At 40.9% G+C, this 22684-nt stretch overlaps 1 protein-coding gene and 1 pseudogene across 3 annotated transcripts in view; one reads left to right on the top strand and one right to left on the bottom strand.

The window, feature by feature from the left end:
- DPP6 (dipeptidyl peptidase like 6) overlaps positions 1-22684 on the bottom strand; it is a 1128731-nt gene that overhangs the window by 1103128 nt on the left and 2919 nt on the right. The gene's annotated exons all lie outside the window — the stretch shown is intronic.
- Positions 4683-20965, top strand: LOC309666386 (vacuolar protein sorting-associated protein 26A pseudogene; annotated as a pseudogene). Its single transcript has one exon. The product of its transcript is annotated as a vacuolar protein sorting-associated protein 26A pseudogene (transcript).

Genomic DNA, 22684 nt, shown 5'->3' with positions numbered 1-22684 from the left:
CAGGCTAGATTACATGATGGCAATGTTCTTGGCAAAATGCTGATTACACATTTATTAGATTTGTTGCCACACTTTAATTACACATGCCATACTAGATGCACAGAGAAAACTAGGAAAACCTACTTAATTTACTCACTGAGCACTAATTGTAACTTCTCACATGCTTTTATATTTCAAGAGGAATGACAAACTAACATTTACAGAATGACTACTGTGTTCCAGGCGCTGTACTGTGTGTTTACACACACATTATGGACTCTTTTCCTTAAAAAAATACGATCATGTGATTCATCCATGTTGCTGCACGTCACTATGGCTCATTCTTTTACATTGTTCTATAGTATTCCAGTGTATGAAAAATACCACCATGTATTTATCCAGTCTGCTCTGATGTCCATCAAAGTTGTTCCCAGTTCAGTGCTCTGATAACAACGTTGCTATGAATATTCTTGTACATGTCTTTTGGTGCATATGTGTGTGTTTAGGAACGAAATTACTGGGTGGTAGGGTCTGGTCATGGTCGGCTTTAGTATACAGTGGTAGTTTCTCAAAATAGCTGTACTAATTTACATTCCTATCATCAGAGTATTCAAGTTCCTAATGCCATTTTAACTTTCTAACAGTGTTTGGGAGTAAAAGCTGATAAACATACAATGTCCACTTCCACATCTTTACAGCTTCCACATCTTTACAGCTTCCATATCTTTACAACTTCCATATCTTTATATCCAATATAGATTTTATGACTTGCCCAAAATTATAGTTGGATGTGGTTAAAAAGAAAAGCTTATTATCACACTAAGTGAAGTAAGTCACACAGAGAAAGACAAAAAGACAAATATCATATGATATCGCTTATATGTGGCATCTGAAAAAATGATACAAATGAACTTATTGACAAAACAGAAACAGAGTCACCGAATTAGGAAACAAACTTACGGTTACCAAAGGGGAAAGTGGGAGGGATGAATTAGGAATTAGGAATTGGGGATTAACAAATACACACTACTATATATAAAATAGATAACCAACAAGGACCTACTGTATAGCACAGGGAACTCTACTCAATGTTTTGTAAGAACCTGTAAGGGAAAAGAATCTGAAAAAGAATATATACATATATATATGTATCTGAAACACATTGCTGTATACCTGAAATGAAACAACACTGTAAATCAACACTACCTCAATAAAAATTAATTAATTAATTTTTTTAAAAAAAGAAAATCAAGTACAGAGAATTCTAAAAGAGCAAATAATAATACACAAGATGACACCTCTAGTTTGGGCACTGTCAATAGCCGATGATGGAGTAATGCTTTTAAAGTTGGAAGTAAAAATAACTTTCAGCCTAGAGTACTTAGGCCAGCCAAATTATTAATCATGAGTGAATGCAAAATTAAAGATGTTCCTACCTTAAAGGACTCAAAGTTCACCTCCCACACACTCTTCCTCAGGTTTTGAGTTTTAGTAAAAAGACTCCCCAAATGAAAAAGATGTGATGTATGGTAAACAGGGGATCAACCAAACAGAGCAGTGAGAAGAAGCCTCAGAATAGCAGCTGGGCACCAGGCCTACGAGCCCAGCCTGAAGCCGAGGATGGAGGCCTTGGGGGGGCAGGGGGATGTTTTTAACCCTGAAGGAGACCAAAAAAAAAAAAAAGCTTACCAGTCAGAAACACCTGACTGTATGCCTGCCCTGTGCCTCGCTCTGTGCTCTGTGAACACGTCTGGAAAACACCCTGCACGCTAAGTTCTACGTGCTCCATAAAAGGTTCTGTGGGTTTCCCAGCTTCATCTTCAGTGAGGTTCAGGTGAGCAGGTAAAGACAGGCAAGGGCTTCATGAACCTGCAGGTGTCACTGAAACCGAGCAGGACCCTGTGGGGCTCTTGGGCACGAAAGCCTTTCTGTGTCCCCCGTTTCTTGATTACAGGAAATAGGCTTCGTTCAGCCTCCGTGACCTTCCCTGAGTTCTAAAGGGCAGGTTCAAACAGTTGCTAATCAGGGAAGCGAGGGGATGCGGAGACAAGGGAAGAGCAGTCAAGAAACAACACTATAGGAGGACTTCCCTGGTGGCGCAGTGGTTAAGAATCCGCCTGCCAATGCAGGGGACGCGGGCTCGTAGCCCTGGTCCAGGAAGGTCCCACATGCTGCGGAGCAACTAAGCCCGTGCGCCACAACTACGGAGCCTGCGCTCTAGAGCCCACGAGCCACAACTACTGAAGCCCATGCACCTAGAGCCCGTGCTCCGCAACAAGAGAAGCCACCGCAGTGAGAAGTCCAGGCACCACAACCAAGAGTAGCCCCCGCTCGCTGCAATGAAGACCCAACGCAGCCAAAAATATATATATAAATAAGTTAAAAAAAAAAAAAAAGAAACAATAGTACAGCCTTGGGGCAGGGTGCAGGTTTCCCCTCAAAGGATACACGTAACAATATCTTTGAGCTGTTTTGCAGATTCTGAAGCTCCCACCAGGCGGGAGAAGTTAATTGTCTGCCGCCCACAAGCAAACAGACCCTAGACCGGTTGGAACCAGAAGGTTGATGATGCCGACTCCCGATTACCTCACCACCAACCAATCAGAAGAATGTCCGCAAGCTGACCACGCCCTCTTTGAACCATTCCTATAAAACTCCTCACAACCCCCTCCAGGGCGGGACACACAGTTTGGAGGGCATTAGTCTGCTGTGGCCCCCCCTTTGCCTGGCAAAGCAATAAAGCTGTGCTTTCCTACTTCACCCAAAACTCTGTCTCCGAATTTCGGTACCAGGGTACAGAGGCCAAATTTCGGCTACATCACCGGCAGGCAAGGTGCACGTTTCAGCGAGTTCCGCAGAGCAGGGCAGCAGTGGGGCTGTCTACAAGGCGCCCACGTGGTGTTGAAGTTGCCAGGCTCAGTTCTGTCCTCCGGGTGTTAGTCTTCTCTTCTGCGTCTCGGGACCTTGACCGACTGCGGGGTCTGTAGACCAAGGTTAGTCACAGACTGGGTAGAGAAATGCACACGGCCAGACATGACTCTGGCTCCACACACACCAAGGGCACAGGTCGAGAGCTCCACCTTTACACAGGCTGGCGGTGTGCTGGAAAGACAAGCACCTTCCCTTCCTGAGCCCTCCTGGTTTCCCAGCCCACCCTCGCTTCTTGGAAACTCTCTGGCACACCTGCACCTGAAGACTCAGCCCGGGATGACTGTATCATTCAGAACTCATTTTATTGCAAATAATAGTAGCAAACACAACTTAAAAGGGGGTAAACACTAATGGGAGTTTGAGCTCTCATAACTAGATGCTTAATCCCACCTGAGCAGTGAATTTCTCCGTGGTCTGTTGAAGGCTGTAGCGCTAGCTTAGATTCCCAGGGAAAGCCCTACCATTCGACATGGTTGGGCCATGCCTACCATGACCTGGGCAATGTCACAGACTCACTGGTTAGGCCTGAGTTCCTGGAGCTGGTCGCTTTGTATTATTCTTATTGGCTTAGATGAATCATGGTCTACCCAATAGATGGGGATGGGACTAAACCCTCCCAAACAGCACGGTGCCTGTGAAGAAGATTATGGGGGAGAAAACTGGTGTCTACCACAGTGATCCTGACTGTCCCTTCTAGACTGAATAGTCAATATTAAATGTGAGATGTATATGAGTAGGTTCATGTGTGTTATTTCTCTGGGTAGCGGGCCTATGGCTTTCTTCAGATTATTATAATAGTTTGTGACCTTAAAATAGTGATTACTGCTTTATCACCTGATTACGTATCTTGATATATGAGAAAACCATTAATGACATCTTATAAATTCGGCTAAAATTCAAATACCCTTAAGATGACTGAGGCAGCTAAACTTATTTTCAACGAGTGTCATCTCCGTTTTTGTAGAGGCAGATTCTGAGGCAGATCACAGGGGAGGGGACTTTCCTGTGCCCTCAAATCACCTCCCACCTCCAGGACGCGGCGAGCAGGGCTGCCTTCTTCCCTGAGAGATGCCCAGGGAAGCACAAGAGCTCTCAATGGGCACATGAGTCTGCAGAGCCTGGTTTTCCTTAAGTGGACCGACTTGATGGAGGGGATAGAGCTGGGAGCCATGTACACAGGGACTGCGCCTGGTCCCCGAGGGGCCGCACGCCCATCCCTCCCCACCTGTCAGCCCGCTGGCAGGCCTCATGAGCAGGACACCTTCCCTGGCTGATCACTTCCGGTCCACATCTGCCTCTGCTCCGCCTGAACGGCCTTCCCTGCAGCCCTGGGGGATTTTGATCCAGGATTAATGAAGGATTCATGCAAGTTGCTAGGCTATTTCTCATCTTGGACCAAAACTTCAGGACTCTAAAGTGATGGGTGGCTGATCCAGGGCCTGCGGAAGACTTCGGTCTGTGCAGGCGAATTGAGACGTGGACCCAGAAGTAGTCATAACGTTTCATGATCCTGACTGGCACAGATAATTCATTAACCTGCACTAAAAACTCTCTCTTCTAAAACAATTCAGGGAGGATGCCTAAGTACATAAAATGGTCCAGGCCTCATCAGTGTCTCTCTCACAAATGTCTTAAGAAAGGATTGTAATAAATATGACAGGGAAATTTCTCATGGCCGTCACTGCTCATTGTTTTCTCTTTTATTCCTACTCTAGCGTTAGGAACTAACGCTTTCCTTTCCTCTGAATCCAAGATTATGAGGAGACATCAGGTTATGATCCATCCCATGGGGAAACACCTTTGTTTCAATCCACCTCTTTGCATCAAAATCCAAATGGAAACCTAGAGGACCAGTTGGTAGAATTAATCAACCTAAAAATCCTATTCTGTCCACGACCACACATCCCTCTCGATTTACCACCAATTTGGATTCTCACTTCATCCTTCTCATCAGCAGGCTTGGGAGAGAACTGGTCCTCATTTTTCTATGCCCATATTCTCAGGGTTATTCACTCTTATTTACCCCAAGGCTGCCACCCTCTTGTCATTTTCATGTCTGTTCAAGCTTTGCCCAAGCATATTCCTCAGAAGCCAAGGTCTAAGGGATGTTAGTGGGTCTAACAACATCCCTTATATTGTTAGATATTAATACTTATCTAATGAATAAATACCTATTATGTGCTGTGAATTGTATTTGCATAACTGGCCCCAAGTAGACCTCATTTCTGATTTCATGAGGTTGATTATCAAAGGGCTATTTGAAAATAAAAAAGTACTCATAGCTAAAGAATTTTGGAAACCTTGAATTTGTTTTTAAAAAAGGGTTCCGTAGTGAGGCCTTTCTAAAACTCATTACTGTGCTCACATACACTGTTAATTTCAAGAAGACTGACCACCCCACAGACTTATGGAATCTTGGTATCATTTCTTTGTCTGGGGGTGAGTCCACAGGTGTGCTCTGTAGGGGTGCAGTTCCAGCAATGCCATTTTCTTGGTTTGCAAGACACAGTATTCTTTGGATTCACTGCTTCTCTTCTCTAAACCCTCATGCTCTGTTTCCATAAATGCTCCTTTCTCTGTTTGCACTTTTTTAACGATAACCAGTTGCACACTTTTCTTCATACACTCTTCTCTGTAATCCTTAAGCTCCTGTTTAAAAGCTCTTCATTTTTAAACAGTTTTAGTCTAACAAAAAAGTTGCAAATATAGGAGTGAATTCCTGCGTACCCTAATGTTAACATCCGTACAGCAATAGTACAAGCAGCAAAACCAGGAAATTAATATTGCTCCAATACTCTGAGCTAAAGAATGTGTTGGATTTCCCCGGCTTTTTCATGAAGGTCCTTTTTCTGTTGCAGGATCCAATCTCGGATCCCAAGTTGCATGAGTGACCACCCATGAGATAACTTCTTCCTGTTCCAGGGAGTGTGAACCTTCCCCCTCCCCCATTAAAGCTGCCCCCAGGGGCCTTCATGGCTCCCACCCACCTGCGCTTAACCTCCACCAAATCACCAACTGTTCAGGCTGAATTCTTCCTATTGGGGTCGGAAGCATCAGAATCAAGTAAATAAGTGTTCACATCCTTTTTTTTTTTAATTAATTTTTATTGGAGTATAGTTGATTTACAATGTTGTGTTAGTTTCTGCTGTACAGCAAAGTGATTCAGTTATACACATACATATATCCACTCTTTTTTAGATTCTATTCCCATATAGGTCATTACAGAGTATTGAATAGAGTTCCCTGTGCTATACAGCAGGTTCTTATATATAGATATACCTATATTTACATATAGATATATAGATATAAATAGGAAAATAAGGTATGGAAAGTAAGAGATACAGCTGTCTTTATTTGTGGATAGTATGATCAAATATACAGAATCAACCAAAACTTATCATTAGAACTAATGAGAGAGTTGTGAGATTAATGGATACAAGATCAATTTGTGAAAATAAATGACCTTTCAGCAAATAAATCAGAGCCATAGTTTCTGCAATAGCAGGATATTGCTGTTGTATGATAATATTCCCCTGATGTAGAAGAACTTTATCTAATGAACAGCCAATTCGACTAATGCCCAAATAGCTAAATGATAATTTTGATTAATTTACTTCCTTTCCACCATTTACTATCCAGTATGGTGTTAGCATAAAGCAGTAAGATTCAGAGCCTAGGTCTGAAGCCCAGATCTGCATCTTAGTGGACATGGGACCACAGGCAAGTTACTTAACATCTCTGAGTCCTTGCAAGAGCACCTCAGAGGACACTGTGAGGGTTAAGTGAAAGAAATACACTCCTGGCACACAGTTTTCTATCTTCTAATCCACAGAGAAACCGTCCTTATTTTCTTGCCTAATCACTGCCTAATCACGAGGAATACTTCCTCCTTTTCCAAACTGCTGCACTTTACCAAAAGAAACTAAAAATTCCTGGTCCACCACAAAGTACTTTCTTTATTTCTAACTGTATTTTCACAGCTGTTGAGATATTGCTTTATTGATCCTGGATTAACTTTCTAGTCTATTTCCCATAATACCACACCCAAATCCAAATAATTGTTTTTCTCCTGCGACCCTAATTCCATTACCAATTTTCTAACTTTGAATCGTCCACTTCAGATACTGAAATCCATTTAGATGATAAAAAGAGCTCATGTTGCCTCAGTTTTTACTCACCGACACACTCACCACCACCCAGGGGCTGCCTTCACACCCCTCCATGAAACATCAGTTCCGGGTATCCATTTTACGCGAAACACAACAAAAATGGATGTATATGGCACCATCAAAGCAATAGTGCTGCAAAGGGATCTTCAATGGGGAGTAATGTAAATTTAAAAATTTGTAGTCTCTGATAGATTTGCCCGGAATAAGACTTCAAAGTCTCCCATAATATCGAATCCATATATGTAGAGCTTTTCTCACTTTTTTGAAAGTTGGGTAAGGCATAAATTTTACACTTGAACCTTCCATCTTCAAAGTTGCCTTCAGTGCAGCAATTTACTCAATCTTGCCCTTAAAATAAAAGCTATAATTTAACAAGTAGATTAAAAAAAATGGGTATTTTTCTGCTCTCCTGGATAAATGGAAACATTTGCCTCACTCCAGTATGTGGATGTACCAAGTAGGAATTTCTAGACTTCTTAAGCTTACTTATAACTCCTGCTCACCCCCTCTGCCTTCCTCTTTTCCAGCTAGTAAATGTCATAGTGACATTTCCTTGTTTGTAATAACACATAATTTAAAGATTTTGACTGGGTCATTTTGCCTTTTCCATCAATCTTTTTCTTGACTCTCCTTAATTTAACACCGCTACAACCCAGGAGAGAGTACGTGACGTGACAGCTCAGAGCTCCACCAAGGATTCTGCAAATTATTAAGTGGATTCTGATGTGTCTAGAATTAAAATAGATACTTTAAGAATAGAGGAACTATTTAGAAAGATTAAGGGGTTTTGATAATGTCCTGGTGAACTACAACTTAAAGAGAATAGGAAGTTTTATTGACGCAGAATCACTAAAATGTGTGAGAAGGGAAATATAGGTTTTCTTTGCCTATATTTCTTGGCCTGTTTCTTCAAAAAACTTCATTGTTTTATAATGAGAAAGTTTATAACTCTCTTGCTCTACTCATCCGACTGGATTTTGGAAGGGTTGCCTCTCTTAACCCTAGTCAAACTCAAAGATGAGAAACTCAGCACACATGGATATTATGGAATTTATTATTTTCACTTAGGAAATCAACATCATTCATCAATAAAGCTTTGCTAAAGACACTTTAAAAAAACCTGGTGGAGGGCTTCCCTGGTGGCGCAGTGGTTAAGAATCCGCCTGCCAGTGCAGGGGACGCGGGTTCGATCCCTGCCGGGAAGATCCCACATGCCGCAGAGCAACTAAGCCCACGCGCCACAACTACTGAGCCTGCGCTCTAGAGCCCGTGAGCCACAACTACTGAGACTGTGCTCTAGAGCCTGTGAGCCACAACTCCTGAAGCCTGGGCGCCTAGAGCCCGTGCTCTGCAACAAGAGAAGCCACCACAATGAGAAGCCCGTGCACCACAAGGAAGAGTAGCCCCCGTTCGCCGCAACTAGAAAAAGCCTGCGTGCAGCAATGAAGACCCAGTGCAGCCAAAATAAATAAATTAAAAAAAAAAAATACCCTTTAAAAAAAAAAAAACAACCTGGTGGGTCCCTCACTATTTGGATCCACTCTCCTATCACCGAAGTTCTTCTGCACCTTCATCATCATTCACAAATATGTACTGGCCATGAACCAAGGGCAAGGTTCTAGCTCCCGTTCCAGGAATAAAAATATATGGAAAAATACAGAGTTGGCTCCCAAGTTTTTTTAAATAATCTAGCTGAGTAGACAAGCACAAAATATATTTAGAAATATAATATTAGTATTTTCTAGGCCCCTGGAGACCACCTAACCCAATAAACTCTTTAATCAAAGTGGCTAAACATGGAGATGCTGATTCCTTGGTAACGGCCACAAAGCCAGTTGAGAGCCCAGCTGACCATGGGAAGCCCATTCTTTTCTTTCCTATTTCAATCCTCCTCTCCAAATGAATGGCACCACAATTTCTAATCACAGATCAAAGAAATGAGGGACCATTACGTGCCAACTACGACGAAGACCCTCTTCCCAAAATGAAAGACTTCCAGCGATGTGTCACAGTTACATACCAAATGCATCACGTAATACGTGATGCATTACTCAGGAAAGCAATGGAGCCTGGCTACTCAAAGTGTGCTCTGAGGGGAGAAACTACCAGAGCAGGACGAGAAGAAGATGATATCTGAAGTGGACAGCTGACCCAAGATGCTGGACCCGGCCTGTATACAAAAAAAAAAAAGGTGCTCTGGGGAAGAGTAGCAAGAGCAGCATTGGGGGGGCTTTCTAAGAAATGCAGAATCTCGGGCCCCACCCCAGAACTACTCAATCAGAATATGCGTTCTTACGAGAATGCCTAGGTGGGGAGTGTGCACACCAAGGTTTGAGAAGCACCACGGTAGAGGGGATTTTAGCATGAAGGGTGAGTTTGCCAAGAGTTCCCGCTTTCCTTGGATGCACGTGAGCTCATAAGCAACCTCCATACTTAATGAGTAAAGAAAATGGAAACTTTCCACTTTGGCGAGGCTGCCTGTGTTTTTACATAAAGCAGCATCTCAAGCGAAGTGCTGTGTCCTCCACTGCCCAGCAGAGACCCCAGCGCTTCCGTGAATCCTTTTCAAATCACAGGAGCCGAGATACATCCTCTCAATACACACACTGCACTTAGGGAACATCACCCTTTACACATATCACCAACTGCCCGGTGTTCTCAGAGATGTAAGATAACCCCAAGTAGAAAGAGAACCAAGCTTAACAGTATCTTCCTAACTCGGTTTCAACTGAGGCACCAAAAGTTAAGAACTAGAATGATGGTAGCCAAGCATCCCTACAGCCTAAAGGCTCTGTTAGACTATTAATACAGGAAATGATAAAAGGGTGTGAAATGGATGGCACACAATAGCGATCATCCACCTGAGAGGAAGCTTCCAATACAGAGAGTTGGTGGAATTCTCTGGAATCTCCATCCTTCCGGTGGAGAAGGATGTACAACCGGATGAGGAAAATGAAAGCCGTTGTTTGTCTCTGAGCACAGAGTTCCCCTCAGGGAGCTTGACATGGGGCCCCCCGAAGCATAAAGCAGTGGTACCCAGACCCCTCCTGGAAAAATTTAAAATCAAGGAGCTGAACCCAGAGTGCCTCTCAGGCAGCCGGATGTGAAGAGTGAGCAAGCTGTACCAGTAATGGTGACGGGACACGGGATGCTTCTCATGAACCAGAAATGGACCACGTGGGAGGTGGAAGCCAGGAGCCGCTTAGCCAGGAGCCCCACCCAACAGAGCAAAGTACCTAGCCCAGGGTGACACCAGGAATCGTGAGGATGGATGGGGACGGTATCACAGCTGGGGAAGATGCTACAGTCACCCATCAATATCCTGTGTGAGCACATTCAGAGAAAACGCCCTGAAAACACCCCACGAAAGAAAAGGTCACTTCTGTGCATTTGCCACATCTGGAGCAATCTGTGACCCTCCTTATTTGCTCTGCCTTTCCCCTCATTTCTTCTCTGTCTGAACTCAGCCTTGGAGAAGTGACAAATGGGGACAGGTGGGTGCATTAGAGGAATAAGAAACGTGCCAGGAAGGAGGCAGAGAAGCCGCCCCCGACCCATCCCACAGGCTTCTAGACCTGAAACAGGTCAAGCAGAGAGAGAGGAGAAGCCTGTCTTAACCTTATTATATTAGACTGGCCTGGGCACTTTAACTTCTGAAATCACACTATTTGTAACAGAAAAGGACCCAGCAAAAGCTAAATAGCTTCACAAATCTGGGTACAAACAAGCCAAGGATTTGCTTCAAAGGCACAGTTGGAAAAAAATAAGGTTGTTTCATGAATGTTCCATGAGTCCAGTGCATTCAGAAGAACACTGGGAATTCATTGAAGAAGGAGGTCGGGTCTAAGGCTTATTGAAGCCCCGCAGGTGCTTTACACATTCCACATCATTTTTCCTAGAGCTCATTTGATTGAGAACAATGTAGAAACCCCCCAAAGTAGCTCAAATTAAAAAGCAAAGCTAAAACAATAACAAACAAATGTATTGTGGATGTAATCTAGATTTTCTGGGCCCCCCTGGGCAGTGGAGACCTTGTCCTGCCCTCATCTTGAACCTATATTCAATGTTACATCAAACGACCCAACTCCAATTGCCACAGAAAAGCCAGGTCTAGCCATACAGCACATCAGTGAGCCCATATGTTTTCTTGCTAATTCTCTGAAAAGTGAGATACAACACCCAACATTTCTATTCTGTTCCCCAACGCACATCCCCTGGCCGCCAGCAACATCATCTTTTTCTGCCTTGTTCCCTTTTATCTCTTGCTATAAAGCCTCACACATACCCTCTAATTTTCTGATAAATTCAGCTTTGGCGAGCTCTGTCCACTAATAACCTGGAACGTAGCCATCAGTCCCACTCCTGCTTAGAAAGCAATTCAGTGACTTTTTTTCCCCCCCTCACTTGTGTCTCTTGAGATACAGAGCAAGAATGCAAAGAAGCTTATCAAAAAGTCTGTTCAACCAAAACAGTTCTATTTGGTAGGAATAGGGAGAGGGAGTGAAAAACAGGAAATCTCGCTAGTAATTACAGAGTTTTCTTTATTTTCTATCAATTTTACATACTGGACATCTCAGAAAACAGAAGGAGCCTAAGAGGAAATAAAAGGGAGTAGAGACAGGCTTCAGGTGAACTGTACCCAGAAAGTCTGAAAGCGAGGCCAGGTCCTCTGAGTCTCAGGGGTCATCATGTCTGTCACCTCTGCTGCTCCCCCATCCCCTTTCTTCCAACAGTTATTCTTAGCAGCCCATGACCGTACATGGCTGTCAGAGTCTATGTGATCTTACCTGTGAGCCCTCTGTCCTCTGATGGGTGTCTCTTAGCTCAAATTTCCAATAGAGTGTTTGACTGGCTCAGCACATCCTGGGGATTTATCCCCCTAGGAGCACGTGGTCAGCCCTGGTCTAAACAGCTGTTATCAGGAGAAGGCCGAGTCCCCTGTTTCAAACAGGAAAGGAGAGGCGTGGGCAGGGTTCTACTGTCACAGACCATAAATGGCCCAGGAAGCAATGAATAGCATCTCTGTTACACACATGTCCAGCTGGCAGTTGATGAGTGAATTAAGAAAGAAATGTTGCACCACCACAAAAGTGGATGGAGCGTGGGAGAAGATGATACACATTGCTTTATTGTTTTTATTTGTTTCATATTGTGTCCCTCTTGATGATTTCTCAGACTCTTGACTGTTACGCAGAGGAAATTAAGCTGCAGAGTTCCTGTACTGGAAAGAACGAGACTCTATTCTCACGGGTTCCAAAGAAAAAGCACCAGAAGCCAGTACAGACAATGTTAAGTAATAACTGTCCATTAGAATTCTATGGGTCCCTTAGTTGCCAAAGATCACAGTTATCAATCAGGGAAGAAGAAAAAGTGCGTTGCACTAAGCCTTGAGTCTGCGTGCTATTTCTATGACTGTAGGACACACGCTATGACCCGGCTAAACACTACTGACCACTCTTTTCTCTGACCAGCTGCAATCCTGCAATGTTTCCAGTCATGTTTCACACCCCCTGGTACTTTACGCTGTTGTTTCCTGTCTCATCTGTGAAAACCCTATCTCACTCATAAAAGTAGCAGATTTTTTTTTTTTTTTAAGAACAGTAAGCAAGGAGTCCAATGCCTATGAAATACATAAATAAACCTCAGCACTGAGGAAAGGAATAGACAGACTTAGGGGTTGAAACTTACTGAATAACAGAATGCATTACTATTTATTTATACATTTTCAGTTTGAACACATTTTCTTGATTTCTACCCCCCTTGTGACTACAAGTGCGTTGCATATCATCATGGAGCTCCATTTCCTCAGTTTTTTTAAAAAAAGGAGAAATAAAAACTTAGGTATCTACCTTAGTAGCTGTCATGAAGATGAAATAAGATAACATTCAGGAAAAAGTTATGAAAAGTGGAAGGACCGAGAAAGGCATCTCAAACTGTTGATCGCCTCTTTTCATTTCATTTAGGACCTTCCAGTCTTCAGGCCTCAAGTTTATGTCAGATATTCATAGTGTTCGTTTTTACACTAAAGTGTGAAGGACTCCCACTGGCTTAGAGTTTCCATTGAGTACATTTTACTACAGAAATGCCTTCGATTTCTATGCCCAGGGATGTCTTAATAAATAATGGCAATCACTTTGCCTTGGCTCTTTCTAGGGCTGAAATATCATCAGCAAGTAAGAGCTTGATGGGGCTCTGAAACCTAGTCAATGTCCTCAGTTTTCACATAATAAAAAAAAAAAAGGCCCAGAGAGCTGTAGCCACTTCCCTGAGACTCAGTCCAAAAGGAGGCACAGCTCAACCAACTGTGAGATCCAATCATCCTCCTTTTCCCTTAATTCCGCATTCCTCCACCGAACAAGTTTTTCCACATCTGAACTCGTACATTTGCGATGACTTTAGCAAAGGCCCCATGCAGCTTCATCTTTTATTTTATGAAAAATAAAATTAAAAAATAGGAACTTGTTCTGCTGCATTCACATTTTGTCAGATACAATTTTTAATTATCTAGTAATGTCTAAATATCTTATGTCTTCTTAATTGCATTTGAAAATTTCATTTAAAAAAAAAAGAAGACAGACGTGTGGGATTAACAGATACATGCTACTACATATAAAGTAGATAAACAACAAGGTCCTACTGTATAGCACAGGGAACCATATTTGATATCCTGTGATAAACCATAATGGAAAAGAATCTGAAAAAGAATATATATATATACACAATTGAAACACTTTACTGTACTCCTGAAATTAACACATTGTAAATCAGCTATATTGTTCAATAAAAAATTGTTTTAATTAAATTTTTAAAAATAAAAAAAAGGAAGATAGAGACACTTGAAAGAGCATTATAATCATGTGGCATGAAGACAATTCAAACTTCCTAAGGCCCTAAAATGTGGGGAGGGGATGAGTGAGCTGTCAGATAACTTTCCTCCACCTCTGTTGACTAAATATAGATTTCCAGGCCCTTAGTCAAAAATAATATGAGATTTGGGATCTATAAAATTCCAACCCCTCTATTTCCTTCACAAGATACAAGATGCGAGATCATTAAAATACTGCTCTTGAGGTACAGCTTTTGACTTAAAACAATCCAACATGTTAGACCAGAAAAACAATTACTTCTCATTTACTGCCCTCTATTCCTGGAAATTTAACTTATGCATGAGCTTATATTTGTTTTATGCATTTTACTGAGAAAGCGAGGACAATGATAAATTTAAAAATCAATGAAACGTAAACCAAAATAACATAAATAGATTTTCACTAATATTCTGGAAGTCATTAAAGCAATTTACGTTTCATGCCTTCCATTAAACTTTCTAAAATTCTCCAGGATGATTTAGATTCTGGGTAGTTAAAAGAATTTACATATATATTGTTTTATTTATATGGGTTTCTTTTCCTATTTCTTTCAGAGATTACCAACCACACAAGGAAGCCCCTTGTTTAGCATGAAGAACCATGGTTGGCAAGACAAACCCTGACCAGGACACACCCTTGGGAACATTAAATACCAGTGAAGCGTCCTTAGGCTGATACAGCATGTGGCCCTCGACTTTGTGTGTAAAGAAGACAGACGTGAAACAGCCTGGTTCCATGGAATCTGCCAGGTCTGGGAACCAGGGAACGAAAATTGAGTCTTGACTCTCTCATGAACTACTTATACCCTGTTGGATCTCAGGTTTTATGAAAAGAGAGGATTGAGCAAAATTACCTGTGAAGCTAGATCTTTGGGTTTTGTTTAATTTTTTAACTTTTTAGACAATTCTAAAGGTTACATTCCATTTACAGTTATTACAAAGTGTTGGCTTTTAAAATACAGAGGATTCTCTTGAAATAATACCATTTGCAGCAATGTGGATGGACCTAGAGATGATCATACTAAGTGAAGTCAGAAAGAAAGACAAATACCATATGATATCACTTATATCTGGAATCCAAAATAGGACACAAATGAACTTATCTACAAAATAGCAACAGACTCACATGTATTTTTTTAAATCTTAAGAATTGCCTCTATTAAGGGAGGGCATCAGGAAATATGTAATAATCCAGGAAAGAGAGAATGAGAAGGTAAGAAAAAAATGAAGCAACGGTGGGCAAACTTGGGAAATAAATTGGAGAAAAAATAAAACCATCACAGAAATTAAGGGGAAACTGGAATAAGAACAGAAGCAAAAAAGATACTGGCATACATTTGCAGCTACATGGATGGACCTAGAGATTATCATACTAAGTGAAGTAAGTCAGAAGGAGAAAGACAGATACCATATGATATCACTTATATGTGGAATCTAAAATATGACACAAATGAACTTACCTATGAAACAGAAACAGGCTCCCAGACATAGAGAATAGACTTGTGGTTGCCAAGGGGGAGGGGGTACAGGGGAGGGATGGAGTGGGAGTTTGGGATTAACCAATGCAAACTATTACATATAGAACGAACAAACAGCAAGGTCCTACTGTATAGCACAGGGAACAATATTCAATATCTTGTGATAAACCATAATGGAAAAGAATATGAACAAGAATGTATACATATGTATACCTGAATCACTCTGCTGTACAGCAGAAATTAACACTACACTATAAATCAACTATACTTCAAATAAGTAAATTAATTAATAAATAAACAAAATAAAATAAAATACAGAGGATTCTCTCTAATGGGAAAAACAGGCACTCCCACAGAAGATGACAGATGTCAGTGGTCAGGATCAGGGAAGCTGGGAATTCAGTAAGAGCTGTCGCTGAGGTCCTGGTAGGTACAGCGATCAGAACAGGTAGAAAGGTCTGAAATTCAAGCCAAAAGACAAGCTGGAGAGCGATACCTGCAACCAGGAGTTACGATGGACACCTTCTCAGCTGAATTCTAGCTCTGTGATGTGCTCACTCCCAGGCCAGAATGTGTGAGGGAGGAGAAAAGGCAGGATGTGAACCACGTTATGACAGCGATAAATCACAATTCACAAGCCTCGCGTGTATCTGTGATGCCCAGAGCAGCTTGTGAGTCACGGCTGATCTAAGCACTAGGAAGGCTTCCTACGGAGAGGAAGTCGGTGATTAAGCTGTGTCCCCAAATCCGGAAGGGAAATCCTTTAACCCGTGAAAAGGTGGAGGAGGTGCTTAATTCCAAAAAAAAAAAAAAGTGCAGACTGAGGAAAAGTTTGGAAAGTGGGTGAAATGGCTCGTGAAGCGAAGCTCTGCAGATCTAAACAGGAAGGGGCAGGAAAGAGTGCGAAAAGAGGAGTTATCTTGGAGAAGGGAGATCATTAAATTGGCTTTTGTTTTTTGTGAAAGGGGAAAAAAAGGAACAAATGAGAACCTTTCTATTTAACAAGTTATCATTTATCAGAATGTGAATTTTGGAGAACATACATTGGGGACAAAAAAGAGAGACGGAGAGGAAAGAGTGACAGAAGAAGAAATGAAAAAAAGACTGAGAATCAACAAGAAGCGTGGTTAACAGAGATTTAAAGAGTCCTGGGGAGGGGGAGGTAGGAGGGTAAAGCAATACTGGGAGAATGGCACCAGCTGGCTTTTCTTTCCTGGATATGGTCTCAAAGTGCAGAGGAGCATTAAGTTTTGTACTAAAGATTTAGAAAAATAGGAGCCTGGGCTGGGAGTTCTCCTGAAGGAAGAGGAGTGAAGTGGGGGGACGCGGCGGTGGCAGCACTGACAATGGGTTTTCTTGGAGGATTTTTGGGTCCCATTTGTGAGATCGATGTTGTCCTTAATGGTAGGGAAACCAGGAAAACGGCAGAAATGAAAACTGAAGTTGGCAAAGTAGAAAAATGCTATCTTTTCTATGATGGAGAATCTGTTTCAGGAAAGGTAAACCTAGCCTTTCAGCAACCTGGAAAGAGGCTAGAGCACCAAGGAATCAGAATTGAATTTGCAGGTCAAACTGAACTTTTCAATGACAAGAGTAATACCCACGAATTTGTAAACCTAGTGAAAGAACTAGCCTTACCTGGAGAACTGACTCAGAGCAGAAGTTATGATTTTGCATTTATGCAAGTTGAAAAGCCATGCGAATCTTATACCGGTGCCAATGTCTGCCTAAGGTATTTCCTTAAAGTGACAATAGTAAGAAGACTGACAGACTTGGTAAAAGAATATGACCTTACTGTTCACCAGCTTGCTACCTATCCTGACGTCAACAACTCTATTAAGATGGAAGTGGGCACTGAAGATTGTCTACACACAGAACTTGAATATAATAAATCAAAGCATCATTTAAAGGATGTGACTGTGGGAAAAATTTACTTCTTATTAGTAAGAATAAAAATCCAACATACGGAGTTACAACTGATTAAAAAAGAGATCACGGGAATTGGACCCAGTGCCACAACAGAAACAGAAACAATCGCTAAATATGAAATAATGGATGGTACACCAGTAAAAGGTGAATCAACTCCAATAAGACTGTTTTTAGCGGGATCTGACCCAACTCCAACAATGAGAGATGTGAACAAAAAATTTTCCGTAAGGTACTTTTTAATTCTAGCCCTTGTTGATGAGGCAGACAGGATGTACTTCAAGCAGCAGGAGATCATTTTGTGGAGAAAAGCTCCTGAAAAACTGAGGAAACAGAGAGCAAACTCTCACCAGAGATTTGGATCGCCAGAATCACAGGCATCTACTGAGCAGCCTGAAATGTGAACTGAATAGGAGAAAAAAAGAAAAAAAAAACCTCCTACATCCATTGAGATTTAAGTTCGGCAGGTTAAAGATGGTTGCATCGTGTAGGGCAGGGGGAAAAGCCAAAACTCCATTTATGATAGTCTTCCTTTATCTTACAGCGCTGAGTTTATTTTATGACATAACTAAATGTTCTTCATGTATATACATATTTAAAAAATGCTTTCTTTGAAACACTGGAACTTTCTTAAACTGCCGTGTTGTTTTTTTTCTTTTTTAACTGCGCACTTTCATTTAATGATAAGCACTCAGCTATACATCAGCATAAACATTAAAGATTTTCACGTGAGTAGGTTGGTATTTGTAATTTTGCTTTCTTTCTGCATAATGTTGATTACAAATTCTTTTCTTCTCCTTTTTCATGCTAATGATTACCTCATTCTCTACATGCAAAAAATTAAATATTTTGTGTTCAAATAAAATTAGAAAACCTGAGTGGCCTGTACATCCTGCAAAGATTTAAAACATGGCATTTCAATATATTTGAAAACTACATTTATGATTTTCCATACATGTTTGAGAAATGCATACGAGTGTTTTACCGTAGGTGCCTCTGAGTCTACCATTCCGTGGCTTCCTGAATTTTGTTCTCTTTGAAGTCTTCTGTGGTGTGAATTTAAAATTTTTTTCCATAAGAGATTATGTGGCATGTCATTGCAGCTTTTTTGGGGGGGTGGGTACCATATTAAGTAACCATTTTGCTACTACTATCTGATAGGTACCACTGTATGTTTTCTGCAATGCAGAGTTGACTCTATGTTGGCATTTTAGTTTGTTAAAACGATATAATTTTTCCATAAATACTTCGAAAAAAATTTTTTTGGTTTAATGAATCTTTTTAGCACGTATATGCAAATATAATTTTCTTGCAAATATTCTCTTCCCTTTTCAGGGGAAAATTTGAGGATGGGGGACTCAGGAGAACAGGTGAAGCATGTAGTTACCCAGATCTGGACAATTTCATGTTTGTTAAATTGGAAACTTGACTAGTTCAAACTCACATTTAAACTTCTTCATCCACTCTGTTTAATTTTTTTAAACGTTAAATTCAAGTAATGTTCAAACCCTCTAAAAAAGAAGGTTGCAGTCACCTGTTTTTATGCTATGCATGGGGTCTGATCGCAAATACACTAAATGTGGGGCGTAGGAACTAAAACAAAGCCTGTTGTGTGAAACTACTTTCACTTATGGTTCAGTGGTTTTTGTACCAATATTTTTTTATACACTTCAGTGCAAGTCTTGTCAGTTAAACTTACTTTATGAGTAAGCTAAGTAACTCAAATTACATTTCTTTCAGCCTGTTTTACTACTATGGCACTTTGAAAAATGGTCAGTAACCAACTTCTTAACTGGCAAAAGGTTCCATGTACCATGTGCTGAAGCATCTATTTTAAATGTGGTTATCTGTGAATGGTAATGATTTCCTTCATGTAAGTGCCTGTTCAGAGTTTCAAAATTTTAAAATGCCAAATATTTTCATGGTCACTTGCATGTAGTAATCTGGAAAATATTCAAAGAAAAACTGAAAACCAGTTGTATTTAACCATCCTCAAACTGTGCAACCATGATGTATAATGAAGAATTTGAACCAGAAAAAAAAAAAAAAAGATTTAGAAAAATAAAGTTAGGAGTAAGTCTAGAGGGCTGTTGAGTTATCATAGAAACTAGATGCCACTGATTCCAGAGCTCCACTAGGTGAGGTCCCCCAAACCACTGATTCTAAAGTCTGGGCATTGAATTTATTGGTGAGAAAGACAGGGGGAGTCCCAGACCCAACAATGGCTGAGTTAAGGTCATGACAAACCAGCTTCACACATATAATTTTCAAAATGTAAAACAAATTGATAATCTGAAAGCCCTAGAGAACAACCCAAAGTGAGCAGATTTTGTAGAGGACAGGGTTTGAGGTAGCTGCTTCAGCTAGAAAGTGAGGGGGGATTTCTAGAACTAAAAAAAAAACAGTAGGAGAGCCTCAAATTCTGTGTATAAATGCTGCCCAAACCCCTGGTTGCCCCCTGAGCCATGCAAATACTGGGGAAATTCAAGGTGATCTAGATAAGGATAAAAGAACACAATTACATGTAAGTTGCTGTTTACTTAATTGCCTACCTTAGTGAGAATCAACAGAATCCAGAGTCTCCACCCAACACTCACAATGTCAAGGATACAATTCAAAATTACTCAACATACAAAGAAATATGAAAACGTGACCCATTCTCAACAAAGAAGCACAATCAACACAGATCAGTCCCAAAACGACCCAGATGTTAGAAGGCAAGGATTTTAAAAGTGGTGATTACTAATGAGGGCCATCAATTAAAGGAAAATGGGACTCACACAACGAATGAAAGACAGCAAATCTAAGCAGGGAAAATAGAACAAAGTGGGGATTCTGGAATTAAGAATACAACATCCGAAGTAAACCACTGAAGCTGCAAACAGTAGAATGGAGAAGACAGAGCACAAAATGTGAAAACTGAGCAATAGAAATGACTGTATCTGAAGAAGAGAGAGGAAAATGAAGATCTGCAAAATGATATAATGTGCCTAACATATGTATAATTGCCATCTCAACAAATTGAGAATAGGACAGGAGAAAACATTGGGAAAGATAATGGCCACAAAATTCCCAAATGTGGTGAATTTAAAGATTCAAGATGACCTTTGAACCCTTAGCAGGATACACAGGAAGAGAACCACGCCCGGGCATGTAACATTCAAACAATGAAAACCAGAGAGAAGATCTTGACAGTATACAGAGAAAAATGGCACATTACACACAGGGACCAGTGTAGCAAATGACTATTCACTTCTCAGTAGAAAAAACTGAGACCAGAATTCAGTGGAATGCCACCTTTAAAGTCCTGCAGAAATGGAGACACAGGTGTAGAGAACAAATGTATGGACACCAAGGGGGGAAAGGGGGTGGTGGTGGGATGAACTGGGAGATTGGGATTGACATATGTACACTATTATGTATAAAATGGATAACTAATAAGAACCTGCTGTATAAAAAAATAAATAAAATAAAAATTTAAAAAGTAGAATAAAAGTGCTGAAAGATGCTAACACATATATATAGAATCTAAAAAAAAAAAAAAAAAGGCTCTGAAGAACCTAGGGGCAGCACAGGAAGATGCAGATGTAGAGAATGGACTTGAGGACACGGGGAGGGGGAAGCTGGGGCGAAGTGAGAGAGTGGCATGGACATATACACACTACCAAATGTGAAATAGATAGCTAGTGGGAAGCAGCCGCATAGCACAGGGAGATCAGCTGGGTGCTTTGTGACCACCTAGAGGGGTGGGATAGGGAGGGTGGGAGGGAGACGCAAGAGAGAGGAGGTATGAGGATATATGTATACGTATAGCTGACTCACTTTGTTATAAAGGAGAAACTAACACACCACTGTAAAGCAATTATACTCCAATAAAGATGTTAAAAAAAAAAAAAGTGCTGAAAGAGAAACCAAAATCTTATCAACTCAGAATTCTCTAACGGGGAAAAAAATACCTTTAAGAATAAAGGCAAAGTAAAAATGCAGGTGGGTCTAGCTAGTATTATTTCACAAAATGCATTCCTGTTGAACCAAAATGCTTTCTGTTGACAGAGTCTTTTGTTTTTAATGCCCTGAAGGGAAAATGACAGAGACCCAACCTGAATTGAACCCATAGGCCGTATCTTTGCCATCCCTGTCTCGTGGTGAAATAAGCACTAGAAGTAGAAAGCAGAAGTGAATAGGAAGAAAGAAGCTAAATTCATCAGAAAAACACTTTTACCACTTGGATTATTTCTGGTTCAAAACCTCAGGAGCTTCGGGGTGTAATCTGAAACCTGCCCCCATATGTGGAGGGCAAGGAGAGACCACTCCAGACTGGCAGGTGGCAGTTTTAATAAGCAAGGGGACTTAGATCTCGGGTGGCCCCTAGACCAGCAGATCTCCGCACCTGCCCGCCAGAATCTTCAAGTTTATAGATAAGCCTTAACAGGATTCAGTCACATATTCAGGCCAGGTGGTCTCAACAGCAGCTCAATCTCTCAAGGCTGCGTCCTTGGAACGGCTCCCACTGTGGGAACAGTAGGCAGACGCAGCTTCCAAGGACGGGGGCAGGGCAAGGAGCCTCCAACTGCCCTGGTCCAGCTCACAGGTCAACCAGCAGTCATGTCCTATTGATTTCCCCCAACAACTATAAAAATGCCCAACATAAAGCAATCAAAATTAGAGCTTTAGATACAATATTGTATCTAGTTTATCAGTCAAAATGTTTTAAATATAAAATTTATTTTCCTCTCAATATGCATGACGTTGAAAATTTAATAGTCTGGCGAGATCAGAAAACAGAACGTGAGGCTACCCTGCAGGCCTGAAGATGGTCACCCCACATCAGTAGCAGTCACTTCCATGTACCACTACTCTTATGTTTCAAAAAGCAGTGAAGAAGAGGATTAGTAATTAGCATCAGTGAAGTAAGAAGTTAACATAAGGAAAAAAAAAATTTTTTAAAAAACAAATTACAGAATAATTTTGGAATACAGTTGAGCGACTACACATTAAAGTTTAAGTTGTCCATTCTGCAATACTGAGATGTATCAGTAACCCCACCTTTTACCACGGAAGACTTTAGTATCTTTTAGACTATGAAAAAGAAATGCAAACATCTTGTGTAAATAATAAAACTGCAGCTCTTCTTTTTATAAAGGTTATATTGGATTTTAATAAATTCCTTCTACAATGGTATGTAGGTTTTCCAAACCAAACTTTTAAACGTTCACATTGTTTAGTAATATTATTGCAAAATATATTCATTAAGCAATCAAAAAAAAACCTACAATATATTATAACTATGGAAGATTTAAGTGGAAAGTATGGTGAAAATAAGAATCACTCTGTCT

Source organism: Balaenoptera physalus (assembly GCF_965194825.1).
Source record: "Balaenoptera physalus genome assembly, chromosome: 8".
NCBI lineage: Eukaryota > Metazoa > Chordata > Mammalia > Artiodactyla > Balaenopteridae > Balaenoptera > Balaenoptera physalus.
Note: the sequence above shows the minus strand (reverse complement) of the source record. Positions and strands in the feature narration are given on the sequence as shown.